The sequence below is a fragment of the Entelurus aequoreus genome, linkage group LG16 (assembly GCF_033978785.1).
Source record: "Entelurus aequoreus isolate RoL-2023_Sb linkage group LG16, RoL_Eaeq_v1.1, whole genome shotgun sequence".
NCBI lineage: Eukaryota > Metazoa > Chordata > Actinopteri > Syngnathiformes > Syngnathidae > Entelurus > Entelurus aequoreus.
The window spans coordinates 39,072,674-39,097,433 of NC_084746.1; the positions used below are offsets into that span (position 1 = coordinate 39,072,674).

The following is a 24,760-nucleotide window of genomic DNA, read 5'->3' on the forward strand; positions in this document are numbered from 1 at the left end:
TTGTATGTAAAGAAAAGATAACGGTGACAACGTCAAAATACATATCTAAATAGTGTACAGTTTCAAAAGATAAATGATGACACTTTTGGAGACGGTGCAGAGCGTGGTTTCATTTGCAATATGGTAACGTCTTGCCAACAGACTCAAGGCACCAAAGCAAATCCAACACATATGATGAAGACCATAAGGAAGTGTTTTTATATGTAGATTAAAATCATCAAAGGTCCTCTTTAAGAGTTTTTCAAAAATATTTCTAAAACGAATAATCACTTTAAACTGGTACTTACTGTGTGTCATGTCATAGCCTCTACCATTAGGGCCTGATTTACTAAGATTCAAATACCACACGCTAAACAGTGTGTGCAAACTATAAAATAGCGTGTACTATTAGTGGGAGTTAAATTTGCTAACACTGCGTGTGCAATTGATAGGTGGTGCAGACCGCCTTATTTAAATGAGGATTTTGTGTGTACTATATGGGGCATCACCATGGAGACACTCATTTACTGCACATTCCTGTGATCATGCTCCTACCTGTGGCGTTTTTTATGTTTTCAAACATGCAGGAGACATCTACCACGTTTTACTTCTTTATATATTTTTTTACAGCTGAAGGTGTGCCCATTGGAGAATGGCTACACTAGACCCAACAAATGCACACTTAAATAAGCTTTTTTCATTTAAGAAATATTCTAAAATAAAATATTCTATGTGAAAAAAAAAAAACGTCATTCAAAAAATATTTAGGACACTAAATGTGTCAATTTAATTAGTTTTATTCGGCCCCTTAAGTCCTGTAGCAGGTATACAACTATAAAAGGAAATTGCTGAATAGTAAAATTATGTCCAATATGTTTTATTTCCGACCATCCAAAATGTTGACACACACACGTAGGACGGAGGATTCTCTGTCCATCGTCTGTCTGGGACCGGTACATTTCAGAGGCGGTATAGTACCGAAAATTATTCATTAGTATTGCGGTACTATACTAATACCGGTATACCGTCCAACCCTAGTGCGTAATAATGAAATAGAGAGGCAAAATGGATTGCACGCCTTATTCTGCTGTTAACAGACGCAATCAACGTTGCACACGTTAAGTAGATGGAGTGGAGCTAGACTCTCTGGCGGCGGTGTCAGAGAGGAGACGTCTAGTAAAGCTCCTAGCCATTATGGACAACACCTCCCACCCACTACACTCGGACCTGGCGGGGAGAATGAGCACGTTCAGTGGAAGGCTCAGACTCTCAAAATGCACCACGGAACGACACAGGAGGTCCTTCATACCGACAGCCATCAGACTGTATAATGCATATGTTCCTTCTTGACTGCATGTAGTATATATGCACAAACCCAATTTCCATATGAGTTGGGAAATTGTTATAGTGGTAAATATAAACGGAATACAATGATTTGCAAATCCTTTTCAACCCATATTCAATTGAAAACACTACAAAGACAATATATTTGATGTTCAAACTCAAAAACTTTTTTTTTTTTTGCAAATAATTAACTTAGAATTTCATGGCTGCAACACGTGCCAAAGTAGTTGGGAAAGGGCATGTTCACCACTGTGTTACATGGCCTTTCCTTTTAACAACACTCAGTAAACGTTTGGGAACTGAGGAGACACATTTTTTAAGCTTCTCAGGTGGAATTCTTTCCCATTCTTGCTTGATGTACAGCTTAAGTTGTTCAGCAGTCCGGGGGTCTCCGTTGTGGTATTTTAGGCTTCATAATGCGCCACACATTTTCAATGGGAGACAGGTCTGGACTACAGGCAACATATGTTGCTCCAAAACCTGTATGTACCTTTCAGCATTAATGGTGCCTTCACAGATGTGTAAGTTACCCGTGTCTTGGGCACTAATACACCCCCATACCATCACCATCCGGATGGTTCTTTTCCTCTTTGGTCCAGAGGACACAACGTCCACAGTTTCCAAAAACAATTTGAAATATGGACTCGTCAGACCACAGAACACTTTTCCACTTTGTATCAGTCCATCTTAGATGAGCTCAGGCCCAGCGAAGCCGACAGCGTTTCTGGGTGTTGTTGATAAACGGTTTTCGCCTTGCATAGGAGAGTTTTAACTTGCACTTACAGATGTAGCGACCAACTGTAGTTACTGACAGTGGGTTTCTGAAGTGTTCCTGAGCCCATGTGGTGATATCCTTTACACACTGCTGTCGCTTGTTGATGCAGCACAGCCTGAGGGATCGAAGGTCACGGGCTTAGCTGCTTACGTGCAGTGATTTCTCCAGATTCTCTGAACCCTTTGATGATATTACGGACCGTAGATGGTGAAATCTCTAAATTCCTTGCAATAGCTGGTTGAGAAAGGTTTTTCTTAAACTGTTCAACAATTTGCTCACACATTTGTTGACAAAGTGGTGACCCTCGCCCCATCCTTGTTTGTGAATGAGTGAGCATTTCATGGAATCTACTTTTATACCCAATCATGGCACCCACCCGTTCCCAATTTGCCTGTTCACCTGTGGGATGTTTCAAATAAGTGTTTGATGAGCATTCCTCAACTTTATCAGTATTTATTGCCACCTTTCCCAACTTCTTTGTCACGTGTTGCTGGCATCAAATTCTAAAGTTAATGATTATTTGCAAAAAAAAAAAGGTTTATCAGTTTGAACATCAAATATGTTGTCTTTGTAGCATATTCAACTGAATATGGGTTGAAAATGATTTGCAAATCATTGTATTCCGTTTATATTTACATCTAACACAATTTCCCAACTCATATGGAAACGGGGTATGTATAATATATTTATATTATTCATATATTATATATATAATATATTATATATATTATATTATTTATTATTATTATTGTCTATTGTGAGCGAACTGTGGTGCTGAATTTCCCCCAGGGATCAATAAAGTACTTTCTATTCTATTCTATTTTAGATCAGCAATTAGTGTGCTATCTGGTTTGCACGCATTTTAGTACACGCAAACCTTAAATAAATCAGGTCCTTTGTGTATATGTTTATTACTTTCATGAGGTTCCACTTTGTTGCAACCTTAGCACAAAACAAACCTCGAGGATCTGATTGCCAACACAGTGGTTAAAAAGAGGCTAAATAGGATTGTGCTGTGCATGGTCCTATTACAATGGGAACACGCCATGGACTTACTGGTACAGGGTTCGTCCGGCTGGTCCGCATCCCCGCGGTAGTATCCGTTGCGACAGACGCAGACGGTGGCAGCCTCAGAAGTGGAGCGGCTGTTGGAAGGGCACTGAAGACACAGACCAGGACCCTGAGTCGACTTGAAGGTACCAGGCGGGCACGCTGGGTGAGAGAGAAAAAACAATGTGTCAGAAAAAATAACCATACATCCACAAGGATGATGTAGGCCGGCAAACAGACATATCCAGACAGACTCAATTGTCTGCGTTGTGATTGTGTTATGTTTTAGTTTGCAGGGGCCAAATTGCTAAGTCCAGCGAGGTACAGTTTGGCAAATATATATGTATTTATTTGTTTCTTTTTAGCAATCATTTATTCAAGAATTGCATATAAGTTGTGGTATTGACACTTTATTAGCAGCACTGTCAAAAAGTGTTTTTTCTTCTTCAAATTATTCCTAAACATTGCAGTTTGGTGCATAATAGAACAACATCAAGTTCACTTAAGAGCAACTTGCTGTGAGCACTTTGTGTTTTATTGACAAACAAAGAAATGATGCAGGGCCTGTTTTGAAGACGATTCTTATTTAGAGTGTCACTATGTTTGTTACTTATGTTTGCAAAATCAGTAGCCCGTTTTGCTCTAAAAGCACTGAAAGCCCAGCTGACTGTTGGCTGCGTCCGATCATGGCACTTAGCACCTAATAGTCACACATTTCACCAACTATTTTTTTTATCAAGTCACCATTAAGGGTGGGATTAAATATCGGTATTGTGATGCATCATGCAGCAGGGTTTCCCCTTAATGTGATTGAATGTGGCGCGCCGCCACGGCATTTAGGTTTCAGATGACGCCCGCCATCTTGTGTGTCAAAACTAAGCGAAGCGTGCGTGTATGCAAACACTTTTAACCAAGCATACCTCTATTGTTATTTTTGTGCGAAATGGGTCACACGTGCGTCGTGTTGGGTTGTAGAAATTGCGCAAATTCAGGACAAGGAACCACTAAGTACTACGATATTCCTGAGGTCATTGTAAAGCAGGGGAAATAAACCGGGCGACTTGTCGACAGAAAGGCTGGCTAGAATCAATCAAGCTGGATTTAGCAAAACGACACTATAAAGGTGGGGTCTCAAACTCAATTTACCTGGGGGCCACTGGATGCAGAAACTGGGTGAGGCTGGGCCGCAAGAAAATATTTCTTAAAAAAAAAATCTAACATGCACTTTTTAATGAATTCACCTTCTTTGAATGGCTTTCCCGCCCTAGCAACCATCTCACTCACCATGTAACTAGCTTTGACTGCTGCATCGCTCTTTTCGCTTACTTTCTTGACGAAATCTTGTTGCCTCAGTAGACTGGTTTTAAAATTTGCAACCCGGTTCACTCTCTCATCTCCCTGGTATTTTGCATACTCCTCAGCATGTCTAGTTGTATAATGACGTTTCAAATTGTATTCCTTGTGCACCGCAACTTTCTCTGTAGCAACTACAGAAAAGAGCTATGAGGATTATTCATAAAGTAGATTATTTAGAACACACTAACATATTATTTATTAATTCGGGTTTATTGAAATTACAGGAGCTAGTAAAGTTACAGACATTATGTGTCATGTTTAAGGCTAAAAGTAAAACATTACCAGCAAATTTACAAAAAAATGTTTGCCATCACTTCTGAGAATGAAGAGCATAGAAGAAAAGGTCATTTCCAACATCAGTATTCAAGGACAACTTTAAAACAAATGTGCATATCAGTGGTGGGGGTTAAACTATGGAATTATGTGGGGGGGTTGAGGTGGGCGGGGTTGGGAGGAGGCGGGGTTGGGGGTAACGGGGGTGTTTTTGTAGCCCGGAAGAGTTAGGGCTGCAAAGGCCTTCTGGGTATTTGTTCTGTTGTGTTTAGGTGCGGATGTTCTCCCGAAATGTGTTTGTCATTCTTGTTTGGTGTGGGTTCACAGTGTGGCGCATATTTGTAACAGTGTTAAAGTTGTTGATTCGACCACCCTCAGTGTGACCTGTATGGCTGTTCCTCAAGTATGTCTTGCAATCACTTGCGTGTGCCTGCAGAAGCCTCATACAACATGTGTCTGGGCCGGCACGCTGTTTGTATGGAGAAAAAGACGGTGCGGTGACAGGTTCTACAGGACACTAAAGGCAGTGCCATCACGGCACGCCCTTGATATTGTCGAGAGCCTTATACCACACTATGATTGGTAGATTAAACTTTCATATTAAGGTGGGGGCCGCAAAATAACGTCTCGCGGGTCGCAATTGGCCCGCGGGCCGCATGTTTGAGACCCCTGCTATAGAGTTTGCTCTGATCACTTTGTTACAGGTAATGTGCTTACAATGATGTTTTCCTTGTGGATATGGATTTTTCTTGTGTAACTGTTATGCATCTTAACGCTCGCTTCAATTGCAAATAATGCAGCAACTTGTGAACATATTTCACAAATGCCTGCCATACACGTACAGTGTCCTGATAAAAGACCACCGATCTTCTCTGAGGCCATGTCTACACTAAGCCGGATAACCCCTTAAAATAATAATTATTTAGCCTAAGCCCCGCTTCAGCCACACTAAACCATCGTTTAAGGCAGGGGTGTCAAACTCAAATACAGAGTGGGCCAAAATTTAAAACTGAACAAAGCCGCGGGCCAAGGTTGAACAAATGAACCTTTTTATAGGGACCCAAACAAGTTGTGCATTGAATATTGAACAAGCAAGGCTTATATAACTTTATAGTGACATGCAAAATCGAGTTTCAAATAATAATAATAATAATAATTAAAAAATATCAATGGCATATCAAATAAAAATTGAATGCCTCTTTTCTATTTGCAGCCTTCTGAGGTAAATATCAAAATAAACTTTTCCACAGGCTAATAATACATTTGAAAATAAAATAACAATAATGAATGAATCAAACATTCAAGCCTTGAAGTAGCAAGAGAAAGTGCATGAATAAAACGCTAATTATTGCACAGTTTCCTACACTGATTTGCTTTAACACTGAAGATGAAACAAGCAACGCTTATATAACTTAATAGTGCAAAATCAACTTTCAAAAAACAAACGAAAAAATATCAATGGTATATTAAATAAAAAATTGAATGCCTCTTTTCTATTTGCAGCCTTATGAGGTAAATATCAACATTAACTTGGTGGGCGGGGCGGTGTTTGGTGGTAGCGGGGCTGTATATTGTAGCATCCCGGAAGAGTTAGTGCTGCAAGGGGTTCTGGGTATTTGTTCTGTTGTGTTTATGTTGTGTTACGGTGGGGATGTTCTCCCGAAATGTGTTTGTCATTCTTGTTTGGTGTGGGTTCACAGTGTGGCGCATATTTGTAACAGTGTTAGAGTTGTCTATACGTCCCCCCCTCAGTGTGACCCGTATGGCTGTTGATCAAGTATGCCTTGCATTCACTTGTGTATGTGTGTGTGTAAGAGCCGCATATAGTATGTGACTGGGCCGGCATGCTGTTTGTATGGAGGAAAAGCGGACGTGATGACAGGTTGCAGAGGACGCTGAAGGCAGTGCCTTTAAGGCACGCCCCCAATTATGTTGTCCGGGTGGAAGTCGGGAGAAATTCGGGAGAATGGTTGCCCCGTGAGATTTTCGGGAGGGGCACTGAAATCCGGGAGTTTCCCGGGAAAATCGGGAGGTTTGGCAAGTATGAGTATTAGCTGTGAATGCGGTGTATAATATTGGCGGGCCAGCTCTAATGTTAATTTGATATTGCCTCAAGGGCCAAATTAAATTACACGGCGGGCCAAATTTGGCCCGCGGGCCAAATTTGGCCCGCGGGCCAGAGTTTGACACCCTTGATCTATGGCAGTGACGAACACGAGCGATGAGCACTTATTTATCTTCCTTTGTAGCCAGATTAATTTATTGTAGCCATTCACACACAACGTCATTGTACGCTTCCAGCGACTAGTAGTCCTTGAGCTCCTCCAGAGTATACGCACTTACATTGTTCACCAAATAGTTGACGATGTCCGGGTAACTTATATCAGGGTAAGACTCCGAGTCAGTGGTCCATTCGTCTTTTCCCATCTTATATGGATCTTTATCGCCAATATCCTTCTGTTTCCGTAAATACCTGCCATCACAAACCCCATCTAACGTCTGTCTGTAGGTAACATTCATGTCATCTTTCAAATGTCCCGAGGTTGACGTCATTGTCGAAGCAAAAGTGTGAAAAATATTTTAAAAAGCTGCCACAGGCGAAAAAACAAAGTTTTGACACACAAAATGCCGGCTGCCGCAAGGATTACCCATAATCCGTTGCAAAAGGAAACCGCCACACATTGAAATTAAAAATAAGGGCATTTTTCCTTGAAAACAAATGAAAGTAATATGATATATTGTAGCCCCCAGAAGAAATTGCAGAAAGTCCGACGCTATTTTTTACATTTAATTACCAATCTTATGATAAACAACAGCACAGGTTTTACCTCCCGTTCGTCTCCTCGAGTCTTCGCTTCCCCGCCAGACAGACAACACTTCCTCATTCTCCGCCAATCACCTGCTTCCTTTTCTTCTTCTTCATTGTATGGCGGGTCGCAACCAACGTTATAAGTGCATACCGCCACCTACTGTACTGGAGTGTGTATCCTCAGGGTGAGTACTTAGGTTACAGACTATGTTGGTGTATATATATCAAATATGTATTTACACAAAACCATACATAACAAGAGAGGAAAAAAAACATTAAAAAAACAACACTTTAGGTATTAAACTTGTGATCTTAAGATACCCCATTGGAGCCTTGCTACATTCTTATTTGTTTCCCCCTTCCCTGAAATTGCCTTTAAATTCCATCCCCTACCACCAATCACCTTTCAGGCAGGAATGGTGTGTTTGTGACCATGGGAAAAACTGACATCAAATCCAAACCACACAAACATAAAACATTAACATTAGCAGGCCGTTACAGTATGATTTGATAAATATATAGCCTATTATTTGCGCACTATTGAAAAGTGATGTACCGAAAACTTGACCACTGAAAAAAGACTTTGATTACCGAAAACTGCGCTACGAAACCGGATGTAAACAAAACGCACGCCATTGTCTGGAGCGTTGTCAGCATGTCTGTGATGAAAACACAATTTGTATATGTATTGCAGATATACCCAAGGACAGCCCTCTACAAAATGTGCAAATATTAGGAGGACAGTGGCGGCTTTTAAAAAGAGAAAGTGAAACGAGAGCAACAGCGCCAAGCCAGTGTAACGACATGTTCGCTGCAGCCTCTTAAGTCAGGGACATGGAGGGACAGTAGTAGTCTCCAAACACGAGTACAGTCTCAATTAAGCTTAATTGCAGACTCCAACGTCCAAGTAGACATACAATCAATACAGTACATAAAACAAACAAAAAAAAATAAAAGAGAAATAAAGTATAAAAGGCATTATCACATAATATCAAAACAGTGTTTGTGCATTTTCAGTAAAAAGGCATCAAATAAATAAATAAAAGCATCTATAATACCACCAGAAGAAGATGCTAGATTTTTTCTAGTTGTTTTTAATTTAGTTTTTAAGTCATTAATAGTCTGTAAACACTTGACAAATCTCAACAAAGTACATTGTACAATAAGCAGCAACAAATGAAAACATGGAAAAAAACAACAAAAAAATGAATTATAAAAACAGATTGTTTTAAATATATGTATATGTTTTTTGAGCCTTTTCAAAGAAAATCATATTATTTTAGCACATTGTGCAAATTGACCGATGACGTCACTGTGACCACGCCCATAACCACGCCCCCACCGCCACAGGTATTTTAGCAGTTTAGGATAAACCCTGTACAGTCTTGACTTTAGGTAGAGCACATCTTTCTAACTCTCAGCCTGCGGGTCCAATTGAAAATCAGGTGCATCCTCCTCGCATGGCCAAAGACAACAAAGACAAACCCTAATGTACATACAATATGTAAACATACTTTCTATTACAATTGACTGCAGAGGCCATGGTGGCATTAGTAGGATGCATTGTACTAACCATACTTACTGAGGGTGCCAACATACCACCAAAGCAGCAGTCATTTAATTTTACAGTGACACCACTTTAAACCCTGACGGTACAAATAACAAATCAGAGATGCGAGACAACACTGTCACAAGTCATAATTGGAACCACAACAAGGCATGCTAGGGAACACTTGTTTCTTAGACGCATGCTTCGACTTGCTAAGTCTTCCAGATTCTGCAGAAGACACCCCAAAATCTTCCTTCTCAAACAAATTCTGCAGTTTTTCAGTGCATATACAATATTGTAGCTTTTTACCCGATGTTACAAGTATAACAAGGAGGTGGTCAATCAACAAACACTTAAAAAAGGAGCCAAAAAAGCACTCATGATTCAATTAATCCTGTTTGGCCCACAATCTAAAGTGTGCTTGGAACTTTGTGATTGAGTTTGACAGCCCTGAGGCAGAGTATTGCTAGTCAAGAATTAAGCAGTATTTCGTGACCATTTCAACCTTTTAAAATGATGCTTATACTCAGTATTCCTCCCCTTGTCATGACAATATCAACATGTTTGTATGCAAATAATGTCTACTGCAGTGGTCACCAACCTTTTCCAGCCCAAGATCTGTGGTCTCAGCCAAAAACTAAAATTTACCCCTGTGTCAGTTATGTTTTGCATATATATATTTGCTGCTTCATTCTTCTTTTCCGGTCGATATCTATCAAACGTTTAATTGAACGCATTTCATATTGATATCGATTTATCGGCCCAGCCCTACCTTTAAGACACTTGCATTATGGTTGCTTCTCCCCAGGACTCTATAGTGTGTGTGAGTGACACTTTTTTGGCACCACCTGTTGGTTCAACTATATAAAGACAGCCAATATAAGACATCACCAGACTAAGTAGCATCTTCTGTTCGGTTCAATACGGTAATCAGATTTGCATCGGCATGCGGCAGTGACATTCTTTTGTTTGCCCGACGACTACTAGATGAGTGGTGTGCCATCAGGGCCAGCAAGGCCTTCTCTGCTGGCCTAACATAACCAGAAATCATGATCATAATTAAAGATACAAGTCATTTGTAATTTACTTTCCCTAAATATCTAAAATTATTCATATTCTCTTCATGTCATAATATGCTCTTTCCAGTGCTGTTATTTTTAGGTTTTAGTTTTTATCCAATCAGAATTCAGCTAGCTTGTGTTGCCAGTGGTTAGAGTGTCCGCCCTGAGATCGGTAGGTTGTGAGTTCAAATCCCGGCCGGGTCATACCAAAGACTATAAAAATGGGACCCATTACCTCCCTGCTTGGCATTCAGCATCAAGGGTTGGTATTGGGGGTTAAATCACCAAAAATGATTCCCGGGCGCGGCTATGCTGCTGCCCACTGCTCCCCTCACCTCCCAGGGGGTGATCAAGGGGATGGGTCAAATGCAGAGGACACATTTCACCACACCTAGTGTGTGTGTGACAATCATTGGTACTTTAACTTTAACTTAATGCTGTACCAAATCCTTCAGAATCAACAATGTAAGTGAACGGGCACATACAGTTGATAGATAATTGCCATAGCCAATCAGTTTATGAGTTGTTGTCAGTAAGGCCTTGTAGCTGGCCTCACGTTGAACGTGACATCTACGCGCCCTGTGATTGGATACTCACTGGTTTGAGCCGCGGCGGTGCTATGCAGATCAGCAGAGCCACACCCGGGACCGTTAGCGGATGAATTTGAGAACACATACAGTTGATAGACAGTTGCGATAGCCAATCAGATCACAAGTTGTTGACAGTAGCCTGTCGAAGTAGCCTGATGTTAACAAAATTATGATTGGATACTCACTTGTCATTCCAAAGTGAGTATCCAATCACAAGTTGCAATTTACTGAAGCAGGAAGTGTTGCGCCGTAGCCATGTCGGCCTTCAAAGCAGTCACCAATACTCACTTTTTTAACCCACAAATAAGGAGAACAAGGACAGTTGATTAGGTGGCAGATATATATTTGCAAGGCCATTTTCAAGAAGGATATTTAAAGAGAAACTACATCTTGTGAGACGATGTCGGCCAACCCCGGAAGCTAGCTCAGCTGTCCCGGCAATGAAATGGGGAAAGGCCCGCCCCTTCCACTCGAATCAAGCGACTACGAGCGGTACCACTGGCTTATACGGCGTCGAATGGATGCTACAAATTGTGAGTTTAAGTATTTTATTTCTTTATTTTTTCATGTTTAATATGTTTTTTGCTATTTTAATTTTGACAGTACCACGTAAGATACGTTTTAATTGCTGATGCGGGTTTACTGATTTTTAAATGTGCCAGAAAATAACCCGTTTTGTACACTGTTGATGTGATTCAATGGACAGTAAATGTGTTTCTGTATATTATTTCTCCAGCAATGGTCATGTGGGGACATCAATGATGGTATTTTGAGAGGTAATCATTGAAGTGGGACATCACTGAAGGCCTAGGTGGGAAACGCACGGCCCGCCACTGTACTAGATTATGGTGTACCATGCGCTGGTGGACGACTGTCGGTCAGCCGTGGTTTTGCACAACTCAACATAAGTCCTCAATTCGAAAAAGGCCACGGATTGTTTGAATAATATCCCCATGCTAAAATCCAGGCATTAAACATTTGTTTACTTGAAAGAAGACACAGCAAGAAGGGCTTGTGTACAGCGACTGTAATAACTGTGATACATGTTTCATATTTCAGCCGGCTTACCAATGTTGTGTTGCTCCTATTTCCTGTAGTTGGAGAGTAAAACACTAAATGGTCACCAAAAGGTACGCTGTGAAGATTACAAGTAAATGCATGCAGAATTGGACGTGTTTATGATAAAACGATTACGCAGCAACTATAAGCAAGGGTTGGCCCTCGGAGGGGAGTGTAGTACGACAAATGGAAATACAAACATCAAAGAAGATTTGAAGATTTCACGCGTGCATCATCATTAAAAATGTATCAACATGCTCATCTGCTACATGGTGGTTGAAAAGGGAGGAACAAAACAGTTTAATTTAATCACTTCACCCGCCATCTCGGACGTACACCTAGGCAAGGGGAGTGAAAGGAGGTTGGTATACACGTACACCAGGGGCGGCCATTACGTGGATGGCGAGCTAGCGGTCGATGGTGGAGGGTGTGTCAGTCCATCGCCAGCCACGCATTTTAAAAAAATATACCTAAAAATTATGGATCATCAATATTCACCAAGACGTCACTTTGGTCACTTGATTGACATTCACGGCACCCGAGGGTCTTGTGAGATGACGCTGGCTGCTGCCAGATCATTATTAAGAAAAAACGACCGACAGGAAGGCGAGAAACACTTTTTATTTCAACAGACTCTCGCGCCGTACCTGCCATCAAAACTCTAAAGACCGACCGCACAGCTCCTGTCTTCACAATAAAAGCGCTGCTCCACCCTGCCTGTCGCTAACAAAATAAAAGTCTCAGTAAGCTAGCGCACACAAGCTAGCAAGCTACGGAGTTTGCCGCCAATGTATTTCTTATAAAGTGTATAAAAAGGAGTATGGAAGCTGGACAAACAAAAAGCAACCACTTTCATGTGGCATTGGACAGAAAGGAGGACTTTGTTTTCTCCTCCATTTGAAAATGTGGACGTTATCATCACTACTGTCTGATTCCAATCAATGCAAGTCATCAGAATCAAGTCATACACCAACTTATATTCTTGTCTTCATGAAAGAAAGGAATGTTAAACATGCTTGTATTATCATTAAACACCTTTAACACTAGAAGTCCCAGCATTTTTCTGTCTACCTAGAAGACCCAGAGAGGGGTCATTTGGCCCGACGCTTTTCCCGAATACACTAATCACTCATTTTGTTATGGTAATGAGGCTGTTAGGGGCAGTTTGTCTAGGTAGACAGAAAAATTATACATGTGGGAAATGCCGAAAGGAGCAATGGCAGTGCCAGGATTGTGAGTGACTGCTCAAATGTATGTCAGTCACGTTTACATGGACATGGTTTTTCATTCTTTGTAAATATGCTTTTTTCTTTGTAAAATTTTTTTTTTAAACTATTTTTGGCACACAAAAATAACAATTGCTTCTGCAACAACCCTCCACACCAAAACTGGGAAAACAGTTGCTTTTTCATTCTTTGTAAATATGTTTTGTTTTGTATTTTTTTTAACAATAAATGTCAGAGTGTTGATCCCTTCATTCTGTTGATCCTTGCAAAAACACACACAACCTACCTCAGAACTAAAGCTTGAGCTGTAAGGTCCCCTCCCCCACACAGGCTCAAGTGGCCCCCTGCCGTGTGCCACTAACAGCCACATTTTCATAACAAAAGGAGTGTCCACAGGGGGGACTAGGGGTCAAATGACCCTCTTGTGTGTTTTCTAGGTAAAATGTCAATTGACCCTTCTCTGGGACTTCGCGTGTTAACTTGTTAACAAAAACGGCAAAATAAATAAATACACATATATATATGTATATATATATATATATATATATATATATATATATATATATATATATATATATATATATATATATATATATATATATATATGAAGTAGATCACCTGGACTTGGTCATTAAAAAAGTATCTGGCCTGCTGACAAAGTGTGTACACCCCTGATGTACACACACACACACACACACACACACACACACACACACACACACACACACACACACACACACACACACACACACACACACACACACAGAAGCCATGGCACCCTACAGTGAGTGTTCTCCCTCCCTTGGCGCCGCTGTCAGACACACAGGCGGCTAACTGACTGTCTTGATGTCTGCTCACAGACACAGCCACCGCATCCAAACGCACGTACACGTAGGGCCAGACCCCAACAAACGCACACGGCTTATAAAACAACCCCGGGAGCTGCGAGGCAGATTAAAGCCGCGTTTCACAAGCGGCAAAACAAACTGCAATGCTGCGATTGCACCCGAGCTATCTTAGGACCATGAATATAAGTGTGCACATTCTTGCAGGAACAGCATTATAAACAGTGTGTGTGAGTGTGTGTGTGTGTGTGTGTGTGTGTGTGTGTGTGTGTGTGTGTGTGTGTGTGTGCAGAGCGAGGTTGTGTCTCAAATGCCAAGTTTAAGTCGGTGGCTTGTGTTGAGTGATAATACTCATACATTGCATCACATTTGAGGCGACACGTCTAACAGAAGAATATTGACACCCTGAAACTATCATTGTCCACAAGGGGAAGAAACTGCTGCAAAAGCAATAACTTCTCCAGGTATGAGAGATTACAACAGGGGTGGGCAATTAATTTTTACCGGGGGCCGCATGAGCTACCCGAGCACTGCTGGAGGGCCACATCGACAATATTTCAATTAAATTTTGCTCATTATTATTTTTGATATATACCGTAAGATAAATAATAATAATAATAATAATAATAATAATTAATAATAATAGTAATACTTCAACATAGTGTGTGTAACAGCATTCCATGACTAATATAAATAAATTAACATTAATAATAAATGACAGTAAAATAAGCACACGTATGACTGAGGAGTCATAGTGTAACTTTGTGTGGTGTTTGAGTTGTCCGACTTTTTGTGTGGCCATAAACGCACCAGTGGTTTAGTGCTATGCGTGTTGGTGACAGATGACAAGTTGGTTTTGGCCTGGTTTGTACGGCAGAAAATGACTAGTTTTTCGAGATAGAATTGTTTTACTCATGTTTTTGGTGTGGTTATGTCCGAATATAAACAGTTTTGCTCAATAAAGTGATCGATATAATTCCTGTCCTCGAAGCATTTCAATAGACGTTACAATAATTGAACGGTGTTCAATTGAACGGTGTTGACGAACACCTTTAGGGCCGCTTGTTGTCACTGTCACTCAAAGTTGCATTGCAAAATTACATAGAATAAATATGTTTATTTTGTTTAGAATTCAGATGGGATTTGATTTGGTGCGCGGCATATATTTGCTGCGCGCAGCGGACGCTTGAGCAGTGCGCAATTGCGCAGGCACGCACCTTAGAGGGAACGTTGCTTTGCAGTCCATGTCTTGTTGAAAACACGCCATTCTTCATCAACTTTTCTCTTTTCAGCGTCTCGGGTGTAAACCGTGCATCACTTGTCGCTGCATGCGCACCTTCACTCACAGGTTACACACGGACACACGCCCATAAATAATACTTTTCAAAATAAAAGCAGCACAGTTGTATTGCGCGCACGACATAGATGTTTTTTCAACTTTATTTTGTAATTTGTGATTGCAGCTGTTCACATTCACTCACAATCACGCACACGCATACGTCCACACAGAAGTAATACAAATAACGATTTTCAAAACAAAAGCAGCACTGTTGTATTGCACACTCGACATAGATACTTTTTAAAATGTATTTTGTAATTTATAATTGGCCTCACGCGGGCCGGACAGGGACGCACAAAGGGCCGCAGAATGCCCAGGTCTGGATTACAGGATGATCAAATGCAGGTCAAAGAATCTGCCACGGGGAAAAACAAAAAGGGTTGCAATGCTTTGTTTTGTTTGTTAAATGTGTTCAAATTAAATGCATTATGTTGGCCAGGTGCCACGGCGCATGCGCAATCCCTTATTTGTGAATTGTATTTATATAGTGCTTTTCTCTAGTGACTCAAAGCACTTTCACATAGTGAAACCCAATATCTAAGTTACATTTTAAAACCAGTGTGGGTGGCACTGGGAGCAGGTGGGTAAAGTGTCTTGGCCAAGGACACAACGGCAGTGACTAGGATGGCGGAAGCGGGGATCGAACCTGGAACCCTCAAGTTGCTGTCACGGCCACTCTACCAACCGAGCTATACCGCCATCTGCAGCAAGCGCCCAAGGACACGCCCCTGCTCGCTCTTCCCGCATCGCGGCCACGTGCCTGCACAGCTGCAGTCAATCTGCGCACCTGGAGTTGATGAGGGCAGACGGCATAAGGACCAGCAGACCCGAAGATCCAGTGCCGGAACGTAGTTCACTCCAAGTAGTAAGCATCCCGTCTCTGGCTTCCCTCTCTGTGTTTTTCCCTTTGCCCGTGTCTTATACAATATGTCCTCGGTGTTCCCCGCAGTGTTCCTTCCGTCTCCACCGATCGAGCTGTGCGCCTCGCCTCTGTGGACTCCCCACCGGACTTTGGAATGCTCCCCTCGACCCCCGCTCGGACACGGACCTCGACGCCTCTCTCCAGCCCCTGACCTCTCGCTTGCCCACGGACTTCCGTGAGCAAGTGGGGACGGCATGGCGAAGTTGGGAGAGCGGCCGTGCCAGCAATCTGAGGGTTACAGGTTCAATCCCCACCTTCTACCATCCTAGTCACGTCCGTTGTGTCCTTGAGCAAGACACTTCACCCTTGCTCCTGATGGGTCCTGGTTAGCGCCTTGCATGGCAGCTCCCGCCTTCAGCGTGTGAATATGTGTGTGAATGGGTGAATGTGGAAATAGTGTCAAAGCGCTTTGAGTTCCTTAAAAAGGTAGAAAAGCGCTATACAAGTACAACCCATTTACCATTTACCATTTTCCTTCTTGCCTAGCCCCTCTGGACTTCTGAACGATTCCTCCAACACGCACATACAATACCCTCTGGTTACATTCACATTGCTAATACTTCACATTGTCTTGCACCATACACTCTTAGTAGCATACACACCCCGGTACATCATCAGTTTCAATAAACCTATTTGACTGATTCCTGCCGTTGTGTCGTCTCCTTCCCCCGCCGTACGTAACACCAGGAAGACTAAAAGTATTGAGACAAACTGATCAAATCAATAGAAATGTTACAGATGGGGTTTTGCTCGACTTCCAAATAGGCCTCACATCGTATTTCTTCATTTTATTAATTATCATTAATACAATTGTGTTCATATTATTTATATCAATATAATGAATTATTTTATTCAATTAATTTAGAGCACACTGTTGTAGTACTCTTAAATGTATGGTATTAAAGGAGCTTTTAATTCAAAACACTTATCTCAAATCAACATTGCCCATTGAATTGCATCAAAATTAAAACATTTGGTGCTTGGCGCCCACAAAACAGCAATAATTTAACATGTAACGTGCCTTTTAAAATGAAACCTTTTCGATAAGAAATATGTTCTATCTACACTTCTGTTCAAATGTAATCTTAGTGCTTATTCTTCTCTTGTTTGATATTTTACATTAGTTTTTGATGATACCACAAATTTACGCATCGATCCGATACCAAATAGTTACAGGATCCTACATTGGTCATATTCAAAGTCCTCATGTGTCCAGGGACATATTTCTTCAGTTTATAAACATAATATGAATTTCAAAAAAACGAAAAAAGATTGTGTGATGTTAAAAAATATTGATGCAATCATAGTAGTATCAACTAGATATGTTCCTGTACTTGGTATCATTACAGTGGATGTCAGGTGTAGATTCACCCATGGCATTTGTTTACATTGTGACGCCGGTGAGCTATTGTATCCTCCTACGGCAGGGGTGTTGTGCGGCCCGGGGGCCTTTTGCAGCCCGGAGCTAATTTTTTACCGGCCCGCCACACATTCTGCAAAAATTGCAAAATTGATAGTATTAGAAAAGTGGAATTAGGTGAAATCTAACGAGAAAAAGTTGCAATGTTGACACAAAGCTGCCATGCAGGCAGTTTTTTTTTTTCTTTTGTCTTTCTTTTTTCCGCCGTTGTTCAAAAAAAAAAAGACAAAACATCTATGTTATAATGAATTATTGACCTATTTGTGGCTCTAATTACTTCAAAAATGCCACTTTAAAATGTTTTATGTGGAAAAAATATTGCATATGTTGTGTGGTTGCCATATAAAAACATCAAAGTTTTCTTTGACAAAAGAGCATAAAACAAACAAAATAATAGTTCAAACGTAAAATCGACAGATATATCTGAGGTTGGTCTCGTAACTTAAGTGTTGAAAGTAAAAAAAACAAAGTAATAAAAATGTATCACTTTAAGAGTGGGGCACCTTTTGGATCCCAAATATATATCAACCTGAAGTTGATAGAGATTTACTGTAAGCGTTAAATAAAAAATAATAATAATAAGTTGACTTATTTTTAACATTTTAATGACAGACCCTTTATGGTCCCCGGGAGCCCTAAAGGTTAAAAAAAAAATCCATATATTTTGTCATGGTTTGAAAATGAAAAATATCAAAATGGCCCCCGCATGCTTTAATTTTTCCGTGTGCGGCCCTCAGTGGAAAAAGTTTGGACACCCCTGTCCTACGGTGTGTAGTGAAGCATGTTTAGCTATTCCTCGTCCTCCAGTGACAATGGTACTTGTAAGAAACTTATTTTATTTGTTGCCATGGAGACTAGGATTAGTGATTTAGAAGAAGCTAAAACACTGCTGACTGCGGGCTGGACATGTCTTAAAGCACCTCTTCCTGAGGGTGTTTCAGTGTTATAACTTCACCTTTATTTTTAGTTTTCAAGCCAAAATGCGTCCATTCTCCCTTTTCTGTCTACACACTGTGTCTGCTTGTAAGTGCTCCGTGTGTGTGCGCTGCCGAACATGCTCCTCTGCTCGTAAAAGCAACAATATCACGATTGGGGGGAATATTTAGAAGCGGTATAGTACCGAATATGATTCATTAGTATACCGGTATACCGTACAACCCTACCCCGTTATGTAGGCTTGACTTTTCAGACAGACCTTGAGATGGTTTCATGTGCACGCTCGGACAAGGTAGGACTGTGCGGAGACGAGCATTCCAACATGTGTCAAAGTGGCTGAGTGATACACAATACGTGCATGAATCCTAACTTCATTACACGAGTTCTGCTTCACCGAGCCAGAGAGAAGGCGCAAGCGATACGTTAGCAAACCCACAGAGGATCCTAAGGACAGGCAGCAGTGGGTCCAGACAGGCTTCATTTCATTTGGAGGAAACCCAATTGAGTATTTGATCTGATTTGTGAATATTTGGAGTAGAGGAGTTCCTGTACTGCACGGACCCGTCATTCATCGCTTGTGTTGGCTTTCCGACACGGGAGGAGGATGGAATATAAGATCAACAAGCAATTAGTCTCCCCTGTGGGAGAATAACCCACAATTGAACTGGCTGCAAAACAAAGGGAGAAAGAAACAAAACATTCCTCTCCTTCCAAGTGGTCTCCACAGTGATCTTCCAGCATTGTTCATTCTCCTCTCACATATTTATGCCTTTGTTTTCCCTTCTCCTCACGGACTGACAGCTCTGCATCCTTGTCTCAGCCAGCTGACAGAGGTACTAGTCATTATAACCCAACTGTGATGACCTCATGTCGCTTCCTGCCACCCGTCCAAACGGGTGAGCGCTGTCAGCGATACATGAAGTGTCAGTCAGCTCCTTTTATTTGACGCCGGATTCTAAAAACGGGGTCTGTTCCGCATCGATTCCTGTTCTACAAAACCTCCAGCGGCAGGCTGGAATAAGAGCCGAGAGTTGGGTTTCAGAGGTGAGGCCGGGCCGAGCGTATAATGAAGTACAGACTGCGGCCCATGCATCATACACCGTGTCACCTTGTTGCCCGCATGCGCTCGCAAACGTGCCGTTGCAAAGCGCGCGCAGTCGCTGAGAATAAGAATTAATTGGAGACGTGGGATTTATGGGTCGCGCGGAATAAGAATTACATTAGGCTGTCACAGAAGAATAAGCGGGCGCGAGCGAGGTAAAATGAAAAATTGCAGTGGGGAGTCGGGGGCAGCCAATGAAAAGGATTATGAAGAGGATTGGCTTTTCTACCAATCGAGGTTGGCGTACTCAGACTTCACCCGAAGAAGGATGAAGGTTGTTGGTCCAACTCCACTCACAAGAGTGATGACCACCTCTTTGGAGAAAAGGACATTGTTCAAGCCGATGATCGTATTGTCTTCATCTGTCCTTTTACGGATATTTTAAATAGGATCGACCTTCCATTTGATGGGTGTTGCAGGGGTCACGCTTTTCAAGACCAAGCACTGCCTTAATATTTCTATTATTTAGGGCAGACCAGGGCTATTAAGGCCCGGGGGCCACATGCGGCCCGTTAAGCTTTTCAATCTAGCCCAGCGGACATTCCCAAATATTTTTTTTAGATCTTTAAGATGGAAACTGTAGCTGCCATTATGATGTGCAGTGATGTTTGGAATGGTTGGAATCTGCCCTTTTGCATTATATACTAGTTACTATGGTAATCTAATAAGTGACAATGGTTTGATTAATTGATTGAAAATGTTATTAGTAGATTGCACAGTACAGTACATATTCCGTACAATTGACCACTAAATGGTAACAACCGAATACGTTTTTCAACTTGTTTAAGTCGGGGTCCACGTTAATCAATCCATGGTCATCTATATTGTAATCTAATTAGTTACTATGGTCATCTAATTAGTTACTATGGTCGTCCAATTTACACTACCGTTCAAAAGTTTGGGGTCACCCAAACAATTTTGTGGAATAGCCTTCATTTCTAAGAACAAGAATAGACTGTCAAGTATCAGATGAAAGTTCTCTTTTTCTGGCCATTTTGAGCGTTTAATTGACCCCACAAATGTGATGCTCCAAAAACTCAATCTGCTCAAAGGAAGGTCAGTTTTGTAGCTTCTGTAATGAGCTAAACTGTTTTCAGATGTGTGAACATGATTGCACAAGGGTTTTCTAATCATCAATTAGCCTTCTGAGCCTATGAGCAAACACATTGTACCATTAGAACACTGGAGTGATAGTTGCTGGAAATGGGCCTCTATACACCTATGTAGATATTGCACCAAAAACCAGACATTTGCAGCTAGAATAGTCATTTACCACATTAGCAATGTATAGAGTGTATTTCTTTAAAGTTAAGACTGGTTTAAAGTTATCTTCATTGAAAAGTACAGTGCTTTTCCTTCAAAAATAAGGGCATTTCAATGTGACCCCAAACTTTTGAACGGTAGTGTAGTTACTATGGTAATCTAATTAGTTACGATGGTAATCTAAATCACAGCAGCTCAGACGAGGCACCAAGCAGTGTGGGTGGGGAGCGTTTCCACAGAGTGTTTCCAGAGCCTGATATGCGGGTGTCAGGGACAGACACAGAAGGAGATTTTTACAACACATTTCTAAAGCTTAGAGATATATCAGATATAACAAATTGTAGGTGGGGGTTTTTTTTCACCCTTCGAGTTCATATTTCGCTCTTTGTTGCATTTTTGTTGCGTTTCACTTGATTGTAAAATATGTGGATGGAGAAGGGGTGTGACGTTCATATGTTGTCAATATTCAGTGTTTTACCCATCATAGTTAATATTGTAAATCCCACAATCTTTATTTTCATGTACATTCTGGGTGTCATTCAGTAAAAAAAAATGTAAATTCCATTTCGTGTTTTAAGGCGGTCTGTCATAACGTTTTTAGCATTCAATCATTATTGTGAGGTTTTGTATTAGTGTTCCTAAAAATGGACATACCGGCCGCCAGACACATTTTTTTCTCTACATTTGGCCCCCCGAGTCAAAATAATTGCCCAAGCCTGATTTAGGGCCCTCTGACATTTTTTCAACCCAAGATGACTGAATTTTTATTAATTTTTTGCCATAACATCCACAATCTACATTCAAAACACTTCCTTGTAGTCAAGATAATAGTAGTGGGATATGTAAATGTGAGTCTGTCTGCAAGATGATTGCAAATGAAGCCATGCCCCAACCTCTCCAACAATATCACAGTTTATCTTTCAAAAATGCACACTGTATAAATCCTGAAGACGCCACCACTTTTTTTTTATCCAAGAAATGATCGAAAATAAACTTCATGGACATTATATAGATTCACATTAGGTACACCTGCACACTCTGCGATCGATTCATTTAAAAAAGCTGCTTTTAACATTATTTACAAACACACACGGACATGGTCATTTGTCGATGCAGTTCATTTTCATATTATTAATTTGATTCATTGATCTATTAAGTATTTTCTACACAACGAAGCACAGCCACAGCCGGCGCGAAATCAGTGCACAACATTATCGCAAAATAAAGCAGCTGGGAGACAAAGTAAAAGCTGCTTTCTGGAAAAGGACATGGATTTTTTTTTATACAAATAAAGGTAAAATTACAAATGTTTTTCAGATTGATTATATTTAAATTAGACGGGATTAAGAAGTAGAGTGAAACAATGATTTACAAACCCCTCATTTTACGGCTCTTTAGAGTTACAAACCACAGACCAAATAAAAATATGCTTTGTTGCATTAACCTTGTCTTGGTGCAGTGTTTTCCAACCTTTTTTAACCAAGGCACATGTTTTCATTGAACAAATCCAAATGCACACTACCAGTAGAAAATGTTAAGAAAATGAAACTCAATTGCTTCTATTGACAATATAAAGTCATTCTCTTCAGAATTAAGAATTATTCAATACGAATTCAAACCATAACCATAAACATCCAAGCATCGCTAATTCTCTTGTCTCAAAGTAGGCCTAGAAAGCAATTATCTACCTGCTGCCACCTACTGATATGGAGGAGTATTCCATGGTTACTCTGCCAACCTCTCAACAGCACAGACACTCAACAACGGCACATTATTTGCGGATTATAAAATATCAAATATTTTTCAGAACAATTGTGGAATGACATCATTTGGCATGGCACACCAGACAATATCTCACAGCACAGTGGTTGAAAAACACTGTCTTAGTGTACAAACATTTCATCCAGCCATTGTGGCTGCGCTTATTCGTGTATCCATTATTAAATCATGTTTACTCGGTTATAAATGGAGAATTTTGCTTCAATGTACAAACTTTTCTATGGACGAACCCTGTCCAAGACCCAATTAAGCTTGTAAATCCATCGTGTTTGAACACATCATGTTTTACCTAAAGTGAAACATTTTCTGTTGCCGCTTCTCATCACCCTTGGTATAAGCAACTCTATTGAAGGCCTACTGAAACCCACTACTACCGACCACGCAGTCTGATAGTTTATATATCAATGATGAAATCGTAACATTGCAACACATGCCAATACGGCCGGGTTAGATTAGTAAAGTGCAATTTTAAATTTCCCGCGGAACATCCTGCTGAAAACGTCTCGTTATGATGACGTTTGCGCGTGACGTCACAGATTGTAGTGGACCTTTTGGGACAAGATTGTGGCCAGCTATTAAGTCGTCTGTTTTCATCGCAAAATTCCACAGTATTCTGGACATCTGTGTTGGTGAATCTTTTGCAATTTGTTTAATGAACAATGGAGATAGCAAAGAAGAAAGCTGTAGGTGGGAAGCGGTGTATTAGCGGCCGGCTGCAGCAACACAAACACCTAGCGGCTACCGTCGTAGCCGGTGTTTCATTGTTTACATTCCTGAACGATGACAGTCAAGCTTTACCATTGGCCTGTGGAGAACTGGGACAACAGAGACTCTTACCAGGAGGACTTTGAGTTGGATACGCGCTACCGTGAGTACGCAGCTGCGGCTTCCAAACATTTGATCGCTTGCGCGTACGTGCGTGCCGCTATGTGCATGTCACGTACGTAACTTTGGGGAAATATATGTGCTGTATGAACTTTGTGGAGGTAAACGGTACTTTGGGCTGTGGGATTGAGTGTGTTGTGCGGGTGTTTGATTTGTATTGGTGGGTTATATGGACGGGAGGGGGGAGGTGTTTGTTATGTGGGATTAATTTGTGGCATATTAAATATAAGCCTGGTTGTGTTGTGGCTAATAGAGTATATCTATGTTTTGTGTTTATTTACTGTTTTAGTCATTCCCAGCTGAATATCAGGTCCCACCCGCCTCTCACAGCATCTTCCCTATCTGAATCGCTTCCACTGCCCTCTAGTCCTTCACTCTCACTTTCCTCATCCACAAATCTTTCATCCTCACTCAAATTAATGGGTAAATCATCGCTTTTTCGGTCCGAATCGCTCTCGCTGCTGGTGGCCATGATTGTAAACAATGTGCAGATGTGAGGAGCTCCACAACCTGTGACGTCACGCTACTTCCGGTACAGGCAAGGCTTTTTTATCAGCGACCAAAAGTTGCGAACTTTATCGTCGATGTTCTCTACTAAATCCTTTCAGCAAAAATATGGCAATATCGCGAAATGATCAAGTATGACACATAGAATGGACCTGCTATCCCCGTTTAAATAAGAAAATCTCATTTCAGTAGGCCTTTAAAAAGGTATGGATCTTGTCACGGATTGATTTTTTTCCTCTTCAGTCAATTGTAGGTAATACGTACAGGTTTTTTTTTGCAATTGTCTCAGTTTTAAAACCCCAGCTTGGCCGCATGTGAAAGCTTAAAAGAAATGGTGCATGTCCCACAAATTGGGCAGGAGTTGCACAAAAATGTCAATGACCCCTCCGACACCCTTAACCCCAGCCCTCATTTATCACATGGAATAGATCATACACTCGGCACCGGCTCAGTCAGTCACACATCGACCCCCCTTCCTTATTGGCAAGTTCAGACTATCTTATGATTAGGTTAAAACCCCAGTTGACCCCTACTTCAGTATTCAGTCACTGGTGGAGTCACAGGAGGATGCCGGTGTCGTTTAGATGAGTGTATCATTATTTGCTGTTTTATTTGTCGGAAGGGCACAAAATGTGACAACAACCACAAAAGCTCAAACGGTGGTGGAGCCCATTGGTATTCCATCTTCCTC

The 24,760-nt window shown here is 41.1% G+C and overlaps 1 pseudogene; it reads right to left on the minus strand.

Annotated features, from left to right (window-relative positions):
* Nucleotides 1-24,760, minus strand: part of LOC133631212 (ephrin type-B receptor 1-like) — a 475,430-nt pseudogene that overhangs the window by 93,691 nt on the left and 356,979 nt on the right.